Raw genomic sequence first — 26266 nt, 5'->3', positions numbered from 1 at the left:
TTTGCAACATGGCAGTAACTGCTGATATGATTGTGAATATGCAAAAAATATAACCTCAGCATTACTCAGTAATTGAACATGATCATAATGTAATTACTAAGAATTTTACATTCTTTACTTGAAAGCCTACTTTGTTTTATATGCATTAACAAATTGCTTAAAACATAACTCCATTATTTTTTTTCTCCAATGCAGTGGGGCTGTGCCCGCACTGTATGGGTTAGCTGCTTGTTTTGTCTAGGGGTGCACCAGAAGGCTATACTCACCCAATCCTTCAGAAAACTGCGCTCCCCCACGCCCAGCAGTGGACTATTCCTGCTGTCCTCACATCTAGATTCAAGGGGCTGTGCCCGCACTGTATGGGTTAGCTGCTCGTTTTGTCTAGGGGTGCACCAGAAGGCTATACTTACCCGATCCTTCAGAAAACTGCGCTCCCCCATGCCCAGCAGTGGACTATTCCTGCTGTCCTCACATCTAGAGTCAATCTATGAGCGTGATGATGTCAGGAACAGTCCATTCACAAGATCCCTAATGTACGGGGGAGCAGGAGCAGCGGGATCTTGTGCTCAGAGGATTGGTGGATTAGGTAAGTATATCTCCACTCTGAAATCCCCTTGACAAAAATGAGCAGTTAACCCATGCAGTGTGGGCATAGCCCCACTGCATGTGAGAATTTTTTTTTGCCCAGAGTTCTTCTTTAACAGCTGCACAAACATGATAAAAAATGAAGATGTTCTTACAAAGAAAATATTCTTGCTCATTAGCAACCAATCAGAATCCTTGCTTCATGCTCAAATCTGCACTGCAGAAACCACAGCTAGAAGCCGATTGGCACATATGGGCATAAAACAGTTTCTTGTGAGGACAGATTCATAGATTCATCTATAAAGCTCTAAGTGCTCTAATGGGCTTCTGTAAAAAAATATTTTGAAAAATATTTACTGAAATCTATTAGTTGTGTTAATGTGCATAAAAAGCTAGAACATTTTCATTTACGTCTGGATAAACTAGGGATAAGTTAAAATCCAAATTAGTTTATTTTTTGCTGTCTGTGTTCCTTTGGGGAGATTTCCCTTCACTTGCTGCCCCATAGACAAAACATTAAGGTGAACAGAAAGGTCTACAAAGAGAGGGGTAGTCTTCTCTTTGTCAGCCGTCCCAAATGGAAGATTTACTGTCACCTCTTGTTCTGGTGACAACTTGGACTTCTCATCACTTTCTGTCTTGGCAATAATGGTCATGACTAATCAAAAGCATAAATCTAACCAATAGGGACACAGACAGCAATACAAATAAAGAGATTCTAATCCTTCTATCCTATATCTAAAACTAAGATGTACACTAAAATAGTTTTTTTTTTTCAATTAAAAACTAAAAATTATGTAAACTTTAAACTGCCTTTAGGATTCTCCCTCATCTTAAACACCCTATATCTAAATATTTCATTTTTCATATCCTGTGTACCAGGGATCAAACCATCAAATTACAATTCCATTCTGGTATAGTGGAACTGATAGACTATTTTCTTCAAAAAGTAATAATAGAAGTCAGTGACCAAGTCTTTAAATAGCGTTTCTCTGATTTAGCCTTACTAGCCCTTAAAATATATGATAGGAGTAGAGCATGTTGCATTTCTGGAAGTTACAATGTAAAAAAGATCATTATAATTATTTCTAATTCTTCATATTTCTATTATTTATCATATTTAGAATAGCTGCAGGTTACAGAAATAAAATCAAGATCGAAACACATTTGTTTATATTTTTTTTGAGTAAAAGTATAGTAAATTAAAATGTATTATTTATTTTTATACGTTATAACAGAATTAGGAAATATAGAGTACTTCTTTATAATTAGTTATTTGGAATAAATCACACTGGTCACTTCAGTTATCTAATATAAGAATGGAGATAGTTAGAAAGATAGATAGATAGATAGATAGATAGATAGATAGATAGATAGATAGATAGATAGATAGATAGATAGATAGATAGATAGATAGATAGATAGATAGATAGATAGATAGATAGATAGATAGATAGATAGATAGATAGATAGATAGATAGATAGATAGATAGATAGATACGATAGATAGATAGATAGATAGATAGATAGATAGATAGATAGATAGATAGATAGATAGATAGATAGATAGATAGATAGATAGATAGATAGATAGATAGATAGATAGATAGATAGATAGATAGATAGATAGATAGATAGATAGATAGATAGATAGATAGATAGATATGATAGATAGATAGATAGACAGATAGATAGATAGATAGATAGATAGATAGATAGATAGATAGATAGATAGATAGATAGATAGATAGATAGATAGATAGATAGATAGATAGATAGATAGATAGATAGATAGATAGATATGACAGATACGATAGATAGATAGATAGATAGATAGATAGATAGATAGATAGATAGATAGATAGATAGATAGATAGATAGATAGATAGATAGATAGATAGATAGATAGATAGATAGATGTGAATAGCCAGTATTGCATATCAAGTTGAAAGTAGTATTATATGATATATATTATATATATTATTATATATATTATATTCCTTTTTTTGTATATGGCATATACTTTATTATAACATTTATAAAACTAAAAAGTTGGATTGTAATAGATAGATTGTATATGTAACTGAACTTAAATAAAGATAAAATTTGAAAAAAAAAAAGTAGTATTATAGCATAAAACGTTAACGTTGGCCGGCTACTTCTCTAATTTTTCTTGCAGCCACGAGTCATGTAATTATATCTAAAGTAATTATTATTATCCATTGTATAAAATGATAAGATTTAATAAACTACTTAGGAAAAGCAATATAGCAATTTAACAGTATACATTACAGAAAAAAACATTTATGGAATGAAAGCTAGAAAAGATAATAATAATCTTGGATTAAATAAAACTATATCTGCTGAAATCATTGAGTTACTAAACGTTAAAAAAAAAAAAAAAAAAAGCAGCAATGCCTAGAAACATACTTTATCCTAACAATATACTACAGATTTTAAAATATGTATTTATTTTTTTTTCTGCATTTTTCAAATATATTGAAACACTACATAATTTCAGCAATTTGTTTTTCTCTAATTCTCTGCGCAGAAAATGCCAGCAGTCTTTGAAATACCAAGTGCAACAATTCTGATTTACAAGCAAGCATTAAAATTTGAACCTACCGTGAAAATCTATAATCCATGGTATGACAAATCCCCAGAGTGTTTAATCAACAAAACATGGATTTTGACTCAGTCCAGTTTGTGTTTAGCAGGAAATATTCAGAGTGTGCCTGCTGGCTTTGAATAGCAGTCTGCAGCTTGGAGCTGAGTTACAGATGACACATCATTAGCTCGAAGGTTTTCTATGGAAAGAAAAAAAATTGGGAGGCAAATCAGAAGAGAGTGAATAGGCGTCTGTTTGCAGTTATAACTGGACTGTGCAGAGGAGAAAGGGGCCAGGCTTTGGGGGGGATCTGCCTCCACAACCCTTTTAAGACCTAAATTCTCAGTAATAATTATGTGTTTTCCAGCTATCTTGTCACCTAACATGATATATTGGTCTGAATTTAAAGGCCATATCCTTTATAGTTCTTCCTAGGTATTTCCTAAGAAGCTCAGCTCCAGCCAAACCCTAAAGTGGTTCTTAATAAAAGTGTATGTTACTCAAAATATTTTTTTCTATGTGTGTATTTTATAAGTCATAGTCTCTATCATTTTCATGCAGGAATTCCTTCTGAAGTACCTTGTTGGTCTGGCCAATAAACTTTCTTGCTTGTTCTAAACCAGGGGTCTCCAAACTTTCCAAACAAAGGACCAATTTATTGTCCTTCAGACTTTAAGAGGGCTGGACTGTGGCCAGTGGAAGTAGAAAATGTCCTGGCATCAGTGGGAGTAAACTATGCGCCAGACATGGTGGTCAGTGGGAGGAGGAATAGTGCCCTATCTTTAGTGTCATTGGGAAGAATAGCGCCCCATTGTTGGTATCAGTGGGAGGCATAGTGCCCCATCGCTGCTCTTGGTGGAAGACATAGTGCCCAACCATTGGTGTCAGTGAGAGGAACAGTACCTTGTATCAGTGAGAGTAGTGTCCCAAGGGCCGGATAAATGCAAGCAAAGGGCCTCATCTGGCCTGCGGGCCACAGTTTGGAAACCACGGTTTTAAACTGACCACAAAGCACAGAAGCTGATCTGTGTTAGCTGGTCAGTTTTCATCCTTTGGCTGGTCATTCAGAGGTACCAGACACTATGCAGACATGTAGCATGTGTGCTTGGGGTAGTTTGTGCAGCCACCACATCCCTCAACCAATAACAATCACAGTCTGCCACTGGCACACATCCTCTCCCAATCACAGCCTGCCTCTTGAACATGCACCTTGCTCAAGCACAGCCTTCATCTTCTCAGGCTGAATAGACTATTGAATACAGGGCCAGATTAACGTAGGGGCTATTGGAGCTGCAGCTCCAGGCCCCTACCTTTATATAGGCCCCAGGTTGGCCATATTCACTGTTACCGCTCTTCTGTCACTTGTAAACACAGAAGTCTGGCTTCTATGCTCGCTTCCCCAGGCAGCTCCCTCAGAACCTCCCCACACAGCACGAAGGCCGGACAAGGAGGGACAGTTGCCGATGCATGGATGTGTTTATGGGCTTCAGAGAGAGCATCCCATGTTGAATTAGGCATGCATGGCTGCACCCTTCCTCCTCTGGGTGCATGCCAAGGCACGGCCCTTAAGGCCCTTCAAAATCCTCAGCACCAAGCCCATGATGCTCTTAATCCGGCCCTGATTGAATACAGGCACAAGGTGTCCTGTAATCCCGCCCCCACTATCAGGAAGAAGAGATGCATGGTCACTTGGCAGAACACTTTAACCTTGTAAAAAGTGTAAGAAAGATCATTTCTAAAACTAAGCAAAATCAGTTATGGTGCCTCCATAGTTATAACTGTACAACACTGTATTAGAAAGTTCCTATAACATAGTATGCTCACAATTACTTTAAAGTGATTGTAAAGCTTACATTTTTTTCATTAAAATAATAAACATGTTATACTTACCTGCCCTGTGCAATGGTTTTGCACAGAGTGGCCCGGATCCTCCTCTTCTCGGGTCCCACGCCGGTGCTCCTGGCTCCTCCTTCCTGTCGGCTGCCCCCATAGCAAGCAGCTTGCTATGGGGCACCAGAGCCGTGCCCCTGCTCTGTGTGTCCATTTACACATGGAGCTGCGGTTTGGCCCCGTCCCCTCTGTCTCCTGATTGGCTCACGGGCTGTGATTGACAGCAGCGGGAGTCAATGGCTCCCGCAGCTGCCAATAGCCAATCAGGAGTGCGAGTCCTCAGAGAGGCTCTCCTGGACATCACTGAATGGAGAGGGGGCTCAGGTAAGTATTAGGGGGGCTGGGGGGACTGCTACACACAGAAGGTTTTTTCTATGCATGAAGGTTAAAAAACCTTGTGCTTTTACAACCACTTTAACTCCCAAAAGGGAGTTAATTCCATTTAAATTGATGTTTTTTCCCAAATTTAATTAATTTATTTTCTTTGCAAAACAGGATAAGACAGCGCTCAGAAGTGATAAAAATTACATAAATTACCTAAAATGGTGTACACACAAATAATCTTTGGCATAAATATAAAAATAAAGTGACAGTGCACAGTGCAAAATATCGCAAAAATGTGACAGTGCAAAAAGACTCTATAAAGTCTCTAAATTATGTACCAGTAACAGTCTTAATATGCAAATGCAAATGTAGTGTCACCAACAAAAAACAAAACAGAAAACCATCCGATGGCTTAAGTACTCCGTAATCAAAAAAAAAGGTGACTTCCTTTTGTTCACAACTTATGCATATGATGAAAGCAATCCTTATGTGCAAAAATGCAAATGTAGTGCAAACAAACAAATAGTAGTCCAGTGACTTTTAAAGTGCTCAGTGCTGTGAAAAAGTGCTTCTTAGGCGAGGTAGGGAGAGGGAAAAAAATCCACCACCAGGTGTTCCACACACCTACCAGATGACCCCATGGAGTCTAGCTTTGGTAAGTGGTAAACTGTATACAGGGTTCCAATAGGATGGAGTGCCGCCCCAGCTCTATCCACCTAGAGAGATTGGTAGATTCTTCCTCCAATGCCTTTCGCTCAAACACCACACAGACCGATCATAAAAAAGAGAGGGTAAAAAAAGAGAGGGTACGTATGTTCAAAACTGAACATACGTACTATACCATGAAGTACCTTCTCTTTTTTATGATCGGTCTGTGTGGTGTTTGAGCGAAAGGCATTGGAGGAAGAATCTACCAATCCTTCTAGGTGGATAGAGCTGGGGCGGCACTCCATCCTGCATGCATAAAACTATTCTGAGTGCCAACCTAGTTCGCAATCCTTGGGAGGCATTACTATTTGGACCAGATTCAGATCTTCGTAAACGCAAAAGAAAACTGGAATTTTCTATTCCTGGTGGCCAGGAAAACATTGGTTAGGGCATTGAACATTGGCTAAGGCATTGAAGCAACCAATCATTCATTTTTCTGAAACAATACGGGGGTCAATGGTGCACTGCTATGCTTAAGGATACTCATCCCAAATTCTTAAAAATATGGACTCCATGACTAGATTATAACAGTCGCGCTCTTCTTTCACTTTGATCCAGTAACATGGGGGAGGCTGGAGGAGATGTTGAGTTACCATAGAAAGTAATTAGACACCACCAGAAAAGGGGAGGTCTATGACCTGTAAGGGGGCAAGAGGCTGTGCTAGAGAATTGATCCTTCCTGGAGTTTTCTAGCAAGTTCATAGGCACATTGCAAATTAATAAAAATCATCCATGAAAAGGAAAACACTGCAAAAAAATGATTTTCTTTTGTCTTTTTACCTGCATTTTTTTAAATCTGATGACAGAGACTCTTTTATCAGCCTCCCAACTGAAAATAAGGATTTTGTTTTGCAGAAAAAAAAAAAAAAAACAAGAGAGAGGGAGGAAACAGGTAATCAATTAGGGAAATGATTATTTAGCTAAATAAAGCTGAACTTGTAATACATATCCAAAAGGTAACAATAATGCCAACTTGGTTTCATGATTCACGACAGGGTTGATTTACTTAAGGAACAGAGACACTGTGCATTTAGCAAACTAAATGTTCACTGAGCTTTGTAAATATAGTGAATGTGTATTTACCTCAATCATCCAATTACATGGATGAAAAATTGATTTTACCTTTGTCTATTTTCTTTGCACACAATTGGGTATTCAGAGTGAACATAGCTTCACCCTATTTACTAGCCACATCCCATGTTCATTTTGTATATTAAACATTCACTTTGCTCAGTGTAATATCTCTACTGCTTTAGTAAATTAATCCTTTGGAGTCATCGATTAACCTCCCTGGCGGTATGATTCTTTCGGATTTTAGGTGCTGAAAGCGGTACAATTATTTTGCATGAACGAGCAGCCCAAACCAACTATTTACATATGATTTCCTTTTACTGTGCGTTCTTCTTTATAACATCTCGGTTATGATAAAGTTTGAAACACAAAATCATAAATTATAATATAATAAAAAACTATAAATAAGTTAAAGTATGTATGTATGTATACATATATATATATATATATATATATATATATATACACACATACACGCATCATGTATATATATATATATATATATATATGTATATATATATATATATATATATATATATATATATATACACGTGTATATATATATATATATATGTGTGTGTGTGTGTGTATATATATATATATATATATATATATATATATATACATATATACATATATATATATATATTAGGGATGCACCGAAATGAAATTCTTGGCCGAAGCCGAATAATAATAAAATGTTTGGCCGAAGGCCGAATACCGAACGCGGTGTTTCGCATTTTTTCCATTTATTTTGCCAATTTTTTTCTCTCTCTCTTGTCCTCTCATGTCTCTCTCTCTCTCTCTTGTCCTCTCACTCTCTCTCTCTTGTCCTCTCATGTCTCTCTCTCTCTCTCTCTTGTCCTCTCATGTCTCTCTCTCTCTCTCTTGTCCTCTCTCTCTTGTCCTCTCATGTCTCTCTCTCTCTCTCTTGTCCTCTCTCTCTCTCTCGTCCTCTCACTCTCTCTCTTGTCCTCTCACTCTCTCTCTTGTCCTCTCGTGTCTCTCTCTCTTGTCCTCTCGTGTCTCTGTCCTCTCATGTCTCTCCTTACCTCCCTTCCATCTGCAGAGTCGATGTTTGCTGTATGGCTCCTGTGCCCTGTCACAGGCGGAGTACATTTGGTATCACTCCGCCTGAAGCCGGCGCTAAGCGGCTATACAGGAAGCATCCGCTCTGCTTCCTGTAGTGCCTCCGGCTATGTTTACAGTGATGCTCGGGGATGGCGGGTCGCCGGTCGGGGACCCGCAATCTGGGCTTACCGACCCACCATCCGCGTCATTAAAAACGTCATTGTTCGGCACAAATTTATTCGGCCTTTTTACTTATTCGGCCGAACACCGAAAGTGCTTTTTTTGCTATTTTCGGCCGAATAATTTCGGTGGCCGAACATTCGGTGCATCCCTAATATATATATATATATATATATATATATATATATATATATATAAAGTACAGTAAAACTGCAGTAAAGGGCACTGGGGGGCAAACTAATGTGATTTTTTTTATTTTGCAATGTATCGGTGTGTTTGGTGTGTTTTATATTTGAATTTTCCGCCGGTTCCACCCCCCTGCGAACGTCACGTCGCAGGAGACGGAAGCCGGGGCACGGAGAGGATCGGGAGGAAGCTCCGCCGCCAGACACCGCCGGGATACATCGCTGGATCCCGGTGACAAGGTAAGTAACCCCACTACCAGGATCCAGCAATGCTTCTGGCGGTACCCCGAGTGTGGCTCGGGGTTACCGCTTTTGGCAACCTGTGTGAGGATCTTCTCTGTCTCTCCTCTGTGTCCCGATGGAAGATGGAGGCTTCTTGTACTGGTTGAGAGGTGTGAGGGCCGTTCTGTGTCTGCACTATGGATCTGGGAAGACTCCAATCACATTGTGAGACCTCACACAGGTCGGAGTAGAATCAGCTTCATGTCTACAGTCTGCACATTGCAGGCCTAGGACCCCCACAAGGTGGAATGACACTTTAAGGGGAACTTTCCCCTGATTGTGGACACTTGTGAGCAGGAGGAAGAGAAGCCGAGAGTTGGGAGAGATTTCCCCCTTCATGTCCAGTCACCGTGCTGGGAAGAGTCAAAAGTCACCCAACCATAGAAGAGTCATCAGAGGAGCTTTACATCAACCTCCAGAACAGGACACCATCAGCCAGGTTATTTGAATCATTGGGTTTTGAACACTGGACTATTCATGATCTGGAATCATCCCCTTCTGATTGGCTATACATATACCTGGCATCTGGTAAGCGGTTGGCATTATTGGGTGGCGGTCGCTGTCTACTATTGGTGCAGTCCAGTTCATTTTTTGGAGGGTCCATATATATTCTCTATCCTGCCGTTTTTAATCTAATTCTGGCAAGCAGTTCGTACTATCGGTGGTGGTTATCATCCTGACATTGAACTTACCTTACGTTATATCTCACCTAATATCATATACATCTGGTAAGAAGTTGGTACACTTGGTGGTGGGCTATTCAGTGTACTTTTCTGCGGTATTCCTTTTGGTCTTTTCACAGTTTTTGGGTGTGATTCAATATATACACTTGCACCTTTGGGTTCCCTTTTATGTATACATATTTGTATCAGTATTACGCTATAGGACCCTTTTTCTTTTTCCACATGTATGTTTCAACACTGGTTGAAGTACTATGATCCAAGATATTGGGAACACAGCGGATCACCAATAACGAGAGAATCATTCCGGTGTTATTGGGAGTAAACCTTTGAAATTGGCTTATTATTTACCAATATCTGGTAAGCAGATCGAATTACCAGAGAAGGTCCTATATTTGTTGAAGATCTTTGTACACTAAAGAATACACTTGTATCAAGAGACTATTGGGACTTTATATACACACGTGTGATCATAGCACGTATTATCGTTTTAGCGCAGCTTGTTATAATTTATTTACAGTTTTGGTGTTGTCACACTTGAAGCTGCTGCTCCTTTTTTCTTCTTTTTTGCCTAGCGCGGTTATCTTTTATATTTTTTATATCCCAAACTTATAACAGCGCTAGAAGAAGCTACAGGCTGTGCTTCTATTTTTAAGGTGACCCTTACATCAATAAGAGTTGAAATGGTCTCTCTAAACCGGCAACTCCTTTGGGGCAGTTTCATTCAGCGAGGAGTTTTGAGACTCTTCATCAGATATAGCCTCTACAGTAGGAGTTTTAGAGGTCGTTAAAGCGGAGTTCCGGGCACAGAAATGATTTTTTGCTGAACATACCCCCGGGACAGTCAGGGCTAGCACATTCCACAATGGCTAGCCTCTGATCTGTCCCGGTTCGCACTTACCTTTTAGAAGAAATACTTACTTAGAAAATTTCTTCCACAGCGTTTCCATCTCTGTTGTGGGCAGCTGAAGCCGGCGCGGTCCTCTTCTCTGTCTTCTTCCGCGTCTTCGTGTCCCAGAATGCACTGCACCGGCCCCTCTCGTCACTTCCGGTGCGGCGCCGCATTCCTAAACAGCTTCTGGGCATGCCCAGAAGCTGTTTAGCAGGGGAATGCGGCGTCGCCCGGAAATGACGAGCGGGGCCGGTGCCGTCGCATTGATTCCTGGGAGCTATGACGTTTAGCTCCCAGGAATCATCGCGAGGCAGGAAGTGACGGGGTGAGCCGCGGCTCCGAGGGAGGAAGCAGTCAGAGGTGAGTATTTACGATCTTCAATAAAAAGGTGAGTAAACAAAAAAAATAAAAATAACTATCCAATTCCTTTTCAGGTGAGCTCTACCTAGCGGAGGGGCACAAAAAAAAAAATCGTTTTTGTGCCCGGAACTCCGCTTTAAAGCTGCAGACAGGTCAGATAATGATTGTGGATGGGAAGGCATTCAGGTATGTGTATTGTTTTTAAAGTCAAGGTCAACAAAAAAAGTTACAATTTTGCCCACAAAATCTTGCATAACTGCAAAGAAATCCAACCAAAGGAAGACAATGAGGAATATAGCGACTCAAGCAGGGGACAATGTTCCAGGATGTCAATATCAGGCACTTGAGAGGGAGCACTGCAGGCCACCTTGGAACTGTAACTGGATTGTGCACTGAAGGGACCTGCGTGTTGCAGTTCAGTGGGACTGCGTCTCCTTGGATTGGGATCTATCATGTTAAGCAGTCCCTGCTAAGCAGCTCATCTCAGAATGCCAGATAAAACCTTGAGTATTCATGAACTGGCTGCTATAGTCAGGAAAGGTTCAAATGGCTGTAGATGACCAAGTCACTGTAGGTGCCAGCAATTACTGAGGTAGAAACAAATGTCCTTAGCAATTAGGAGCAGTGGCAAGAAGATGCCTCCTCACACCACCTGTGTCACAGCTCTTGGCTAAGAAAGCACTCCGTAGCTAAATAACACAGTACACAAAGTCTAGAAAGTGCAACAGTGCAGAGTCCAGTACCCAAAATCACATTCAATGTAGGCTCCACAATGGCCCAAACCAGCTGGATCAAGGAGCGGCCTCCAAAGCTATTGCTGAGAATACATCAGTCTGGATAGCTGAACATAGTGACCTGTTCAAGCAGCATGTAGAGAAGTCTTGACTGCAGGAAAAAAAGTATCTTGAAAGAAATGGCTAGTAAAAATGGTTAAATGTTTCTCAATGGAGAAAGTGGGTCCCTCTTTCTAAGACACTAGCAAAAAACAGAGGAATGCTGGAAGTGGAAGGGGTTGTACCAGGCAAATTAATGTTTTTTTTGACATAAATGGTATGTTTTCTTTAAGAATGATCGAAGAAAAGTTGATCATAAAATTGCTACAATTTAACAACTGTGCTTTTGTGACAGTAAATATCAACTTTTATGGTTTGCAACTTTTATGGTGCCAGCCTTCTTTCAATATCTGAGGGCAATAAACCCACAATGACTAATAGTAGACGGCAGTGGAATGTCCCCTGAAGGACAAAACTAGGCTTGTCAAACAATTTTGCTTTTATGTAAAAGCCTTTGCTCCACCAGCTCTAAATGTATAGTGGTTGATTACTAATGAAATGTAGGCTGTGCACCCTGCCCAAAACCCCCTGTAAGAAGCAGTATAAACTAAATGTCTAAATCCTGTGCCCTCGATGAAAGAAGGAAAACATTTTCTTTTCTTTCATGTTTTCAAAATAAATAAAAAGCTGCTCAGCCTGCAATACTCACCTTCAATCCTGGGTTGACCCCTGCAGTACCTCTTCTTTGCCACATGTCCTCAGCAGACTTCCAGGCTGAATGACACCCGGTAATTGGGGATTGGTGAAGGTGGGGAGCTGAGCCTACAGTTGGTCTTCAAAAATAATTCAGAAATAGAAGCTTATATGCATATATATATATATATATATATATATATATATATATATATATATATATATACACAGTATATACATATATATATATATATATATATATATATATATATATGTGTGTGTGTGTGTGTGTATATATATATATATATATATATATATATATATATATATATTTCTCTACTTCCCCTGAACATTAAAGTGGAACTTTAGTCAGAAAATTAAGTCCTGCCAGATCACTTCAGGCTGGTCCCTTTTGCAGGTATAGCTACGTAAAACATTAAAAATAAGTGTCTATACTGATTAAAATCCAGTAGCTCTGCACATGGTCAGTTGCTCAGCATTTTTAGGCACTTTTAAGCACTGTCGAGTTTGTAGAGGCCAATCTGCTGATAGCCTTAAAGAGGAATTAAATACTCCTATCCTTTACAGCCAGGAAAGCTGCTTCTGTTTGATCTGCAACTGCCATGATGCTGCACATGTGATCAGTTATGACACCAGTCATTTGATGGTTTCACAGTTTGATGGGAAAACAAGCAAATGTGACAGTCAGCAATACCTACATTCCGGGAACGTAACTTTTTTTTTAAGCCATTAAATTGATGGGTTTAGTTCCGATTCATGATGTACTGCTGCTCAGGGGCTCTGGGCTTCAGGAAATGGAAGCCTCCAGCAAGAAGAAACAGGAGCAATGCTGGAGGCCATTTACAGCACACAATAATTTTGGTAGCATTATTATTATTATTTTGGAATGTACAGTATGTTTCTTGCTAAAGAACATTGTTTTTTATACACATTGGTATGGGTAAAGTTCTGCTTTAACTGACTTTAAATGGTATATTTTCTCTAAGAATGATTTTAAAAAAAAAACTGCTCATAATATTGCTACAATTTAACAACTGTGCTTTTGTGACAGTAAATATCACAATGTACCATCTACAACTTTTATGGTGCCAGGCCTTCTTTCAATATCTGAGGACAATAAACCCACAATGACTGATAGTAGATGGAAGTGGAATGTACCCTGAAGGACAAAACTAGGCTTGTCAAATGGTTTTAGTATTATGTAAAAGCATTTGCTCCACCAACTTTAAATGTATAGTGGTTGATTACCAAAGGAATATAGAGGCTGTGCACTCAGCACAGCAACTTTTTTACTTAGCTTCATGAACTAAAATGATCCAATCATTTGCAAGCAAAACTCCTGGTATTTAATTTGCCGTGCATAAGACTGGATATTCGGAGTAAACACAACTTCACCTCATTTGCTAAGCCAAGTAAAAATTCACTTTGTATAGAAAGAACAAACTAAATGTACAGCCTATACTTTTTAAGTAAATTAACGTTTAGTAATTTAGTCCCTTATGTAATAAAAAAAAGGAAAACTTTATACGGATTAAAATATATTTATATACAGTATATACACACACACACAATAAGCTGTATACATTTTTTATTACTATATATATATATATATATATATATATATATATATATATACAGTATATATATATATATATATATATATATATATATATATATATATATATATATACAGTATATATATATACAGTGCCTTGCGAAAGTATTCGGCCCCCTTGAACTTTTCAACCTTTTGCCACATTTCAGGCTTCAAACATAAAGATATAAAACTGTAATTTTTTGTGAAGAATCAACAAGTGGGACACAATCATGAAGTGGAACAAAATTTATTGGATATTTCAAACTTTTTAACAAATAAAAAACTGAAAAATTGGGCGTGCAAAATTATTCAGCCCCTTTACTTTCAGTGCAGCAAACTCTCTCCAGAAGTTCAGTGAGGATCTCTGAATGATCCATTGTTGACCTAAATGACTAATGATGATAAATAGAATCCACCTGTGTGTGTAATCAAGTCTCCGTATAAATGCACCTGCACTGTGATAGTCTCAGAGGTCCGTTTAAAGCGCAGAGAGCATCATGAAGAACAAGGAACATACCAGGCAGGTCCGAGATACTGTTGTGGAGAAGTTTAAAGCCGGATTTGGATACAAAAAGATTTCCCAAGCTTTAAACATCCCAAGGAGCACTGTGCAAGCGATAATATTGAAATGTAAGGAGTATCAGACCACTGCAAATCTACGAAGACCTGGCCGTCCCTCTAAACTTTCAGCTCATACAAGGAGAAGACTGATCAGAGATGCAGCCAAGAGGCCCATGATCACTCTGGATGAACTGCAGAGATCTACAGCTGAGGTGGGAGACTCTGTCCATAGGACAACAATCAGTCGTATACTGCACAAATCTGGCCTTTATAGAAGAGTGGCAAGAAGAAAGCCATTTCTTAAAGATATCCATAAAAAGTGTCGTTTAAAGTTTGCCACAAGCCACCTGGGAGACACCAAACATGTGGAAGAAGGTGCTCTGGTCAGATGAAACCAAAATCAAACTTTTTGGCAACAATGCAAAAACGTTATGTTTGGCGTAAAAGCAACACAGCTCATCACCCTGAACACACCATCCCCACTGTCAAACATGGTGGTGGCAGCATCATGGTTTGGGCCTGCTTTTCTTCAGCAGGGACAGGGAAGATGGTTAAAATTGATGGGAAGATGGATGGAGCCAAATACAGGACCATTCTGGAAGAAAACCTGATGGAGTCTGCAAAAGACCTGAGACTGGGACGGAGATTTGTCTTTCAACAAGACAATGATCCAAAACATAAAGCAAAATCTACAATGGAATGGTTCACAAATAAACATATCCAGGTGTTAGAATGGCCAAGTCAAAGTCCAGACCTGAATCCAATCGAGAATCTGTGGAAAGAACTGAAAACTGCTGTTCACAAACGCTCTCCATCCAACCTCACTGAGCTCGAGCTGTTTTGCAAGGAGGAATGGGCAAAAATGTCAGTATCTCGATGTGCAAAACTGATAGAGACATATCCCAAGCGACTTACAGCTGTAATCGCAGCAAAAGGTGGTGCTACAAAGTATTAACTTAAGGGGGCTAAATAATTTTGCACACCCAATTTTTCAGTTTTTTATTTGTTAAAAAAGTTTGAAATATCCAATAAATTTCGTTCCACTTCATGATTGTGTCCCACTTGTTGTTGATTCTTCACAAAAAATTACAGTTTTCTCTCTTTATGTTTGAAGCCTGAAATGTGGCAAAAGGTCGAAAAGTTCAAGGGGGCCGAATACTTTCGCAAGGCACTGTATATATATATATATATATATATATATATATATATATATATATATATATATACATACACAGCTGCAAGAAAAGGTATGTGAACCCTTTGGAATGATATGGATTTCTGCACAAATTGGTCATAAAACAATAGACAATCACAGTCTGCTTAAACTAATAACACACAAAGAATGAAATGTTGCCATGTTTTTATTGAACACACCATGTAAACATTCACAGTGCAGGTGGAAAAAGTATGTGAACCCTTGGATTTAATAACTGGTTGAACCTCTTTTGGCAGCAATAACTTCAACAAAACGTTTCCTGTAGTTGCAGATCAGACATGCACAACGGTCAGGAGCAATTCTTGACTCTTTACAGAACTGTTTTAGTTCAGCAATATTCTTGGGATGCCTGGTGTGAATCGCTTTCTTGAGGTCATGCCACAGCATCTCAATCGGGTTGAGGCCAGGACTCTGACTGGACCACTTCAGAAGGCGTATTTTCTTCTGTTTAAGCCATTCTGTTGTTGATTTACTTCTATGCTTTGGGTCATTGTCCTGTTGCAACACCCATCCTCTGTTGAGCTTCAGCTGGTAGACAGATGGCCTTAAGTTCTCCTGCAAAATGTCTTGATAAACTAGGGAATTCATTTTTCCTTCGATGATAGCAATCCGTCCAGGCCCTGACGCAGCAAAGCAGCCCAAACCATGATGCCCCCACCACCATACTTCACAGGTGGGATGAAGTTTTGATGTTGGTGTGCTGTGCCTCTTTTTCGCCACACATAGTGTTGTGTGTTTCTTCCAAACAACTCAACTTTGGTTTCATCTGTCCACAGAATATTTTGCCAGTACTGCTGTGGAACATCCAGGTTCTCTTGTGCAAACTGTAAATGTGCAGCAATGTTTTGTTTGGACAGCAGTGGTTTCCTTTGTGGTATCCTCCCATGAAATCCATTCTTGTTTAGTGTTTTACGTATTGTAGATTAGCCAACAGGTATGTTAGCATTTGCCAGTGACTTTTGTAAGTCTTTAGCTGACACTTTAGGATTCTTCTTCACCTCATTGAGCAGTCTGCGCTGTGCTCTTGCAGTCATCTTTACCGGATCGGCCACTCCTAGGGAGAGTAGCAGCAGTGCTGAACTTTCTCCATTTATAGACAATTTGACTTACCGTGGACTGATGAACAGCAAGGCTGTTGGAGATACTTTTATAACCCTTTCCAGCTTTATGCAAGTCAACAATTCTTAATCGTAGGTCTTCTGAGAGCTCTTTTGTGCGAGGCATTATTCACATCAGGCAATGCTTCTTGTGAAAAGCAAACCCAGAACTGGTGTGTGTTTTTTATAGGGCAGGGCAGCTGTAACCAACACCTCCAATCTCATCTCATTGATTGGACTCCAGTTGGCTGACATCTCACTCCAATTAGCTTTTGGAGATGTCATTAGTCTAGGGGTTCACCTACTTTTTCCACCTGCACTGTGAATATTTACATGGTGTGTTCAATAAAAACATGGCAACATTTCATTCTTTGTGTGTTATTAGTTTAAGCAGACTGTGATTGTCTATTGTTGTGACTTAGATGATGATCAGATCACATTTTATGACCAATTTGTGCAGAAATCCATATCATTCCAAAGGGTTCACATACTTTTTCTTGCAGCAGTATATATATATATATATATATATATATATATATATATATATATATGTATTAAATATATGTACACAGATTTCTTTTTACCAAAGCCAGGCTCCAAGCAGGGGAGGACAAATCTATGTTACAGTGGGTAAAGAGGGATAAAGAAAAAAGAACGATTTAGATTAAATGGAATAAACAGAGACATTTCCCTGGCAGGAAGATTCGTAACTGGAGATCTCCATTAGGGAACAATGGTGCATTTCAGCCAGGCAATATGCTTGCTCAGCCAGAACTGAGGTCTGCTATCCAGATGTGCCCAGGTACCTCTTACAGTTCATGGCTTCATGTGGTTCGGGTAAACAAAAAACTAAGATGAAGGAAGTATCGTATGTCCAATCACAATGTGATCAATCAAAATAAAGCAAAGTATTTACTATTATAAATTACAATTTTTTTTGCAACTTTAATTTTTTTAGAATAAACATCATGTAAATAACCTTATTTAGAAAAATATAGCAGTGCAAACATATTTTTATTATATACAGGACTAAAAAATATATTTTGGTTAGTAGGGAAAATATATTACATTTTGGTATTATTTATTATTTTGTCCAGCCATTAGATGGAGCTATAGTCTCTTTTTTGGTATCATTAGCTTGATTACTTCTGAGCTGTGCTGAAAGAAAGATGCTGTTTACATAACTCAAGTTTTTACAACAGTGACTCCTCCCTTATCAGACAGTCAATCCAAGGTTTCAGTCAGACAAAGGGAGCTCGAAAGCAAGCTGCTCTAACGTGCTGTCCTTTTTGTTAACCCACAGTGCTCTAGGAATCTTTTTCATGTATTACATGGGTATGTGAAAAAACAACAGATACAAACAGAGCCTAAAACAGTGCATATTAATAAAGAAAAACAGCTAAAATAAAACTGACTACAAACCATTATTGGCATCCCTTTAACAATGTTGATTCTATGCAAATTTTGTAATGATCTAGACGTACAGCTGGGAATAATTGCTGATTGCATATGTGGTCCTGTGTTCAGATTCTTCGTGTTGTACATTATTTTATTTTTGCTTTCTCCGCAGCAGAAAGCAATAGACACTCCACTTTGTCTAATGACAAGAAACACAAACTATGACCCTGGCAACCAGGGACCAAGTGATTTTTTGCCTAGCCTTAAGGTCGAATCTTGGATGCAGCATTATTTTATGTATACCAATAAAGACATACCTTTCTTTGCAACTTCTTAATCCTTCCTGACATCCACCCTACCGAATTATGAAGAGTAGGCAAAGCACAGGTTCACTTTAAAGATAAATCAACCTTTTAGTAACTTAAAGTGAACTAGGGCAGCTGAGCTGTTTTGAGACCTGCCTTCGAGGACTTCAGTGATTCTGCTGTGTGTTTTTGAGATTAACTGCTCCACAGAGCATGCAGCTACGGAGGTCTATGATGGCCCATTTTAAAGAGGTTGTAAACCAAAAAAAAAAAAAAAAAAAAATGAAAAAACCCTGTAAGACAAAGGCATAATGAGCTAGTATGCATCGCATACTAGCTCATTATGAAATACTTACCTTAGAACTAAGCCCCGCAGTGGCGCCCACTCAGCAGTGACACGGCCGACATGTTCAGCAGTCCTGCTTCCTGGTTTGCTTCCTCCAGCCATCTGATTGGCCGAAGGCGCGATGACATCACGCGGACACCGGCTATGCTACTGGCAGGGAGCCGCGTGATGTCACACCCACGCATGCGCGCAGGAGCGGCCCTTCATGGCACAGGGCTCTGAGGAACGGCACATGTGGCCGTTCCTTCAAAGCGCATGCGACGATGACGTCATCGGCTGCATGAAAAGTAAATATCTCCTAAACGGTGCAAGTTTAGGAGATATTTTCAGTACCTAAAAGTAAGCCTTATTATAGGCTAACCTATAGGTACAAGTTATAAGAGTGAGTTTGCAAACTCTTTAAAGCTCATTTACAACTTGTTAAGAATATGAAAACACTTGAATGTCCATAAACAAAATACTTTTTTTTTTAAATAATTTCCTACTTAAGTTATTACTGATGATTCAGCAACTTCATACAACCACATTCTTCCTAAAAATAAAGCGTGCGCCTTAAAAGAGTATAATATTACATATGTAGGGGTACCATCATCCTCAAGCTAGTAATGTTTAAAGGAACCCTGGGCTGCCCCTGTCATGCCCCTGGTAAAAAAGGGGAAATTTACTCTCTCAGTATCAGGGAAATGACAACTAAAAAAAAAAAAAAATTATCATTTTATATATACACATTCATTAAAAAGCATGATACATATCCATATATATGAATAAAACAGTAATTACAGCAATGCATTTGTTCTGATTAGTTCTTACTGGTGATATGGCGTCCCCAATCTTTATAAAGACATCTATAAAGACACGCTTCTGAAGACGTCATTGATGACGAAACGTGTCAAGCGTAACTACGTCATTCCCGCATTACTGGAACGCAGATCCGGCGGTTGGCTAAGACAGCTTCCCGGAAGTCACCGCGAAAGAGGGTCTTGCGGTCCCTAACCACTTTGTCGCCTGTTTACCCATACGAAATGTGAGTACTATGCTTAAATGATTAATAAAGGAATATATTTTTAATAGTACGTCACTATATGAGGCTCTTTTCTCCTGTATATGACCCCGGAAATATCATTGACGGATATGCACTGTACTTGAGATCATTTTTTATATGATATATATGGGGAAGAGGATTCAGGATCTATCACTGGAGGGATCGGCACGTAGGAGTACTCCCCATTGAGGGCATACCTTGCCACCAACACGCTGGTTACCCCTGTAGGGGTGCCGATTTCCGGTGAGTGCGGGAGAGATTGGAAGGGGGGAGCACTGTTTCCTCACCCGGCACTTAGACACTTGAATCCCCTCAAGAATCACCCACTGTTTTTGGCACTTCTATTTTTTATGAACTTTATGGACTTTTTTTACTTACCATTTTCTGTATAAGCTTGGATGCCGATCATTTTTTGGCCAGATCTCTGTTTACCAATGCTTTTCACGGGTCCATATGATTAACTATTGTTAAGCAGGACCTTTTGCACTATATCATTTCTGCTGAGATAATTTATTCACTATTATCAGTAATACTGTGGCCACTTTTGTTTCACCGGTCCATTCCAGGACCTTTTGGCACTTCATCACTTTTTTATTCACTATTATCATTAATACTGTGGCCACTTTTGTTTTGTTTCACAGGTCCAATCCGGGACCTCTTTGCACTTCATCACTTTTTTTTTTTGTAATTTATTCCAGATTTATTCATATTGGAATCACCTACACTTTTACTTCCTACATTCCATTTTCATCTCTTTTTATGAGCCTAGGCTGATACACGTGGATTTGTCTTCACTATTATTTAACCCTTTTTTGATGAGCAATATATAGCCCATAGGACACTACCTTCACTTATTTGGCCACCTCTATCACGGAGCACTTTATATATATTTTTTGATACATTTTTTGATTCATTTAATGATTTACTGTTTATACTATTGCACTTTATATTTATATTATTTATATTGTTTTTATCTATAGTATTTATATATGGTCTTATTTTTCTGCATATGAGTTAATGTAATTTATTGTGACACCTATACTCGATATATCATACACACCTACAGGCAGCGCCAGGTACCTCACTACCCTTAACCCAATCTTTATAACATTATTACCATGACTCATTGTTTTTTAGATGCTAGTAATTAATTCCTCCAGTAGAAGCGGTCCTTACCCCGAAACATGTAGAGGACCATACTTTAAGATTAAATACACATTGTGCCCTCAATAACCCTATGGGGATACCATATCACCAGCAAGAACCAAACCAGAACAAATGCATTGCTGTAATTACAGTTTTATTCATATATATGGATATGTATCCTGCTTTTTAATGAATTAGTACGAATAACATTTTATAATTTTTTAAAACATAATTGTAATTTTCTGGGTACCGAGAGAGCCCATTCCCCCTTTTTTGCCAGGGGCATGACAGGGGCAGCCCCAGGCTCTCTTTAAACATCACATTCTTTCAAAGACTTATTCAATTCAGCTGCAGCGTTGTCAGCATTTGTAGGACCAAGCAGTCGTACCAGTATGTAGTGGGCTGGCATGTCATATCCTGCTGTGGTCACTAGAGAAAAATTCAGATGATTATCCGCTGCTGCTGGAAAGTGCACGTATCCTATAAAGAGTCTAAATAATGTGCAAAATACACAGAGAGAAAATATAAACAGGTAGAGGAAACCTTTTTTTATTTCTTTTCTTTTTAGTACAAGACAGCACAATCCTGCTTTTCTTACAGTTTTCTACATAACTAAATATTCTTTTTTTTTTTTTTTAGAGAGAGAATTTAGTTCTACTTCAACACAATACAATTTTTGCTACCTAATTTTTTGTGCCTTATGGTGATTCCTTACACCACCATTTTAGCATTTAGAATAAATTCTTGTCCTAGTCTGTCATTCGTTTTTTCATTGTTTTTTTTTTTTAATGGAGTAAAGGGTTTTCGCCCTTTCTCTGTGGTGTGTAAATTATGGGACAATGGAGTCAGATCACTAAGAGATAAATACGGCATGAATTTTTTAATTAAAATAACTCATGCGGTATTTATCTCAAAAGAAGTCAATTCACTAACAAAAAAAAAAAAAAAAACACGATGAAGTGAGCTGCCATCTAGATAAAGGTAAGCCTGTGGATGTGGTGTATCTGGACTTTGCAAAGGCCTTTGACACCGTTCCCCACAAACGCTTACTGTACAAACTAAGGAAGGTAGGTATGGACCATAAGGTGAGTACCTGGATAGAGAACTGACTCCAGGGGAGGTTGCAAAGTGTGGTGATTAATGGGGAGTACTCGGATTGGGCGGGTGTGGAAAGTGGGGTCCCCCAGGGTTCTGTCCTGGGACCAATTCTGTTTAATTTATTCATAAATGATCTAGAGGCGGGGATATCTAGTACAATCTCAGTATTTGCGGATGATACTAAACTAAGCATGCCAATATCTTCTGGGCAGGATGTGGAAACCTTACAAGCGGACCTGAACAAAATTATGGGGTGGGCAACTACATGGCAGATGAGGTTTAACCACTTAAGCCCCGGAAGATTTTACCCCCATTCCGACCAGGGGGTATTTTGCGATTCGGCACTGCGTGACTTTAACGGACAATTGCGCGGTCGTGCGATGCTGTACCTAAACAAATTTGGCGTCCTTTTTTTCCCACAAACAGAGCTTTCTTTTGGTGGTATTTGATCACCTGTGCGATTTTTTGATCACGCGCTATAAACAAAAAAGGAGCGTCAATTTTGCAAAAATAGCAAAATTTTTCACATTTTTTTATATGAAATTCCCCCCAAAAAAAATGTAAAAATCAAACTTTTTTAACATTTTCGGCCAATTTGTTTTATGCTACCTATGTTTGGTAAAAAAAAATTGCAAAAAGCGTTTTTTGATTGGTTTGCGCAAAAGTTATCGCGTTTACTAACTAAGGGAAAGATTTTTGTCATTTTTGTTGTTTTTTTTTTAACGCGTAATGGCGGCGATCTGCGATTTTTTTTGCGGTACTGCGACATTGGGGCGGACAGATCGGACCCTTGACTGACATTTTTGACACTTTTGGGGTTACCAGTGACATTTCTACAGTAATCAGTGCTATACATATGCACTGTTACTGTAAAAATACACTGGTAGTGAAGGGGTTAACTTTATTTGGGAGGGAGGGGCTGTGTGTGTCCCTAGGGGCGTGCTTTCTACTGTGATTGGCTGTGGCTTGAGCTGTAAGGACACTGATCAACGGATCTACATAGTAGATCCGTGTGATCAGTGTTTTTACTCCGAGGAGAATGACAGGTCGCTTGTTTACACAAACCGCCTGACTTTCTCCCTCTCCCCCGCCGATCGCCGAGTGACCGGCGGACATCGGGTCCGCCGGTCACACGCGCGGGGGGGGGTCCGTGACCACGCGGGAGCGGGAGCGTGCCTCTGGGGGCGCGCTCGCTCCCTAGACCCTCACAAGCTAGTGACGTAGCCCTACGTCACTTTGCCTGTGAGGGGCTGACTGCCGGCGTAGATTGGCGTTAGGCAGTCGGCAAGTGGTTAATGTTGAAAAATGTAAAGTAATGCACTTGGGGGCCAGAAACCAGAAAGCAAGCTACTCACTAGGGGGGGAGCCTCTGGGTGAGTCTAGGATGGAAAAGGACCTGGGGGTACTGGTAGACAACAGGCTTGGCAGTGGCATGCAATGCCAAGCCGCTGCAAGCAAAGCCAACAGAATACTGGGATGTATAAAAAAGGGGATTCACTCCAGAAATAAAGAGATTATTCTTCCACTCTACAAGACTCTGGTCCGGCCATATCTGGAGTATGCTGTCCAGTTCTGGGCACCGGTCCTCAGGAAGGATGTGCTGGAACTGGAGAGAGTCCAGAGAAGGGCAACAAAAATAATTAGGGGAATGGAGGACATCAGCTATGAGGAAAGACTACAAGCACTGAACTTATTCTCTCTGGAGAAAAGACGATTGAGGGGGAATATGATATCAATGTACAAATACTGTACTGGCGACCCTAGCATAAGGAACAAACTATTCAGAGAAAGGAGATACAATAAGACACGTGGCCACTCACTAAAACTAGAGGAAAGGCGGTTTAACCTTAAAATACGTAAGGGGTTCTTCACTGTAAGAGCGGTAAGGATGTGGAATTCTCTTCCACAAGCAGTGGTATCAGCGGGGAGCATCGATAGTTTCAAAAAACTATTAGATGGACACCTTAAAGACCACAACATACAGGGGTATACAATGTACGGTTAGCAGCAAACACACACACACATCATAGGTTGAACTGGATGGACGGATGCCTTTTTTCAACCTCACTAACTATGTAACTATGTAACTATGCATTTTTTACAGAATGCGCTATTTAATTATGTTTTGCGATATTTATTACCTAAATATTGCGTTATTTTTATTTTACATGGTAACACTGCACCAGAGGAAGAAATAAATGCACACAGAAATACTAGAAACTGTGAAAACATTCTAGCATGATTTCATTCCCAGAACCAAATCCCTCTGTTGAAATTAAATTTTTTTTTTTTCATTCCTTAGCTCAGGGCAAAACATTTCTATGATACATTGTATACTTTTCATTTACTGGCCAGCGCAGAGTTCCTCACATTGTTATTTTGTACTTTGCTAAAATACCAATTGCCTACTGGCAGGTGATAAATAATGAATGTGTGCATTCTATAGTAAATTGACTTTAATGATTTACCTCTTTTTTTTTTTTTTTTTGTATTTATCTCATATTTTTAACAAATTTGCAGTATTTACCTTTCACTCGATATTTTACTTTGATAAATCGATTTTTTTATTATCTTATGCAATATCTCCAAAAAAAAAAATGGGCGACGCAACCTTCAAAATCGCATGTGGCAACCTTTAGGGCTCATGCACACTGGACGTTTTTACAGCTGCTGTTTTTGGCTTCAGGCGTTTTTTCTGCAGCCAGTATGTTGCCCTTGCATATTATCCTATGTGTCTATGCACGCATAGGCTGTTATCAGCAGTTTTTGGGAGGGGCATTTTCTGGCTGGAAAAGACCCCAGAACTAGTGGGTTTTGCGAGGAGTTTTTCAGCTATAACAACACTCTAATTTAGAAAAATGTTGAAAAAGCTTAAAAACGCCAAAAAAAGGGTGATCAGCATTTGACAGCGTTTTTGAGCCATACGTTTTTGTTAAAAAAAAAAAAAAAAAAATAAAGCTAAGAAATGCTAAAGCTAAAAAACGCAGAAAAACGCTACTGCAAAAAAAAAAAAAAAAAAACGCTGAAAAACTCATTCTACAGCTACAGCTTTCCCCAGCTAACTGGCTTTTTTATAACATCCAGTGTGCAGGAGGCCTTAGTGCATTGACCCCAATGCTTTTACTTCCCTTTTTTCCTATAGTTTGTCTCTTGAAGGGTAACTCCACTTTTATAGGAAAACAAATAGCAAACAAAAAACTAATATAGCATATAATTTAGCATTTAAAATTGATACACAAGTCATATTGTAATTCTGTAGCACCCTCCTAGGTAGGTGCTAGGGAGAGTATAGTTTTCAATCCTGTCTGCTTTCCAGAAGGACTGCAGGTAAATCAATATTGTTTTCTGCCTACCAGAGAGCAGGATCTGTTAGTGAGGTCTGCTCAATGCGCTCAGGTGCAACTCGTTCTGTCTGGAGAGTATTTCACACTGGTCCAATAGGGAGGCATATTGGACAGTGGGAGGAAACCTGATAAATGAGTGCACAGGCTTTTGATACAGCCCTGGTGATTTGTCAGAGAGAAAGTGCCTCAGTGCGTGCTGGGATACTGTATAAAAGCCAGGAGCTCGGGGTCTTTCGGCTGGATAGCGGAGTCCCGGAGGGAGGGCGGCTGCCTCCTGCTCTGTAGAGGTGTCCTGCGGCCTCAGGTGGTTGACCTGTGTGCCTGGAGAGCAGTAGAGAGGAACTGAACCCAGAGGTCCTGTGAAGCTGACTGAGAGGGGAGACACTGGAGGATCTGATTCAGCAGTACAATGAGTACAGATCAAGGGGCCTGACTTGGGGGGGGGGGTGCACCCGTGCAGCTAGAAGAGTCAGTGGACGGATGTCAGTAAAGGGGATGCTAGTGAGTGTCCTGAAGATAATGTAGTTCACCAAGTCTATTGCTGGAGAGGAAAGAGCAAGGAGACTTAACCCTTTCCATACATGTGGCAGTATGGATTAAGCAGTACAGCTGCTTCCGCAAGCAACCTGGTGCGGTCAAGTGAGAGTTGTCCTTATCCATTGTGAATAGTTCCATTTGGAGTATCCCACTATTCCCTACTCCCAACCAAGTTCCAAAATAAACACTAAAAATCAATACTCCTGGACTGCTTATTCTATGACGAGCCATTGGGAGTAAGGAGGGATGTGTGAAC

At 39.5% G+C, this 26266-nt stretch overlaps 1 protein-coding gene across 2 annotated transcripts in view; it reads right to left on the bottom strand.

Annotated features, from left to right (window-relative positions):
• TMEM100 (transmembrane protein 100) overlaps window positions 1-26266 on the bottom strand; it is a 55204-nt gene that overhangs the window by 3972 nt on the left and 24966 nt on the right. For both annotated transcript variants that reach the window (XM_082272531.1, XM_082272532.1), the window contains exon 2: window positions 3211-3392. The gene's annotated coding sequence lies outside the window, so the exon portion shown is untranslated. The remainder of the gene's footprint in view (window positions 1-3210; window positions 3393-26266) is intronic.

The sequence above is a fragment of the Pelophylax lessonae genome, assembly GCF_965119305.1.
Source record: "Pelophylax lessonae genome assembly, chromosome: 11".
Lineage (NCBI taxonomy): Eukaryota > Metazoa > Chordata > Amphibia > Anura > Ranidae > Pelophylax > Pelophylax lessonae.
The sequence above is the reverse complement of the archived record's forward strand: the minus strand, read 5'-3'. Positions and strand labels throughout refer to the sequence as shown.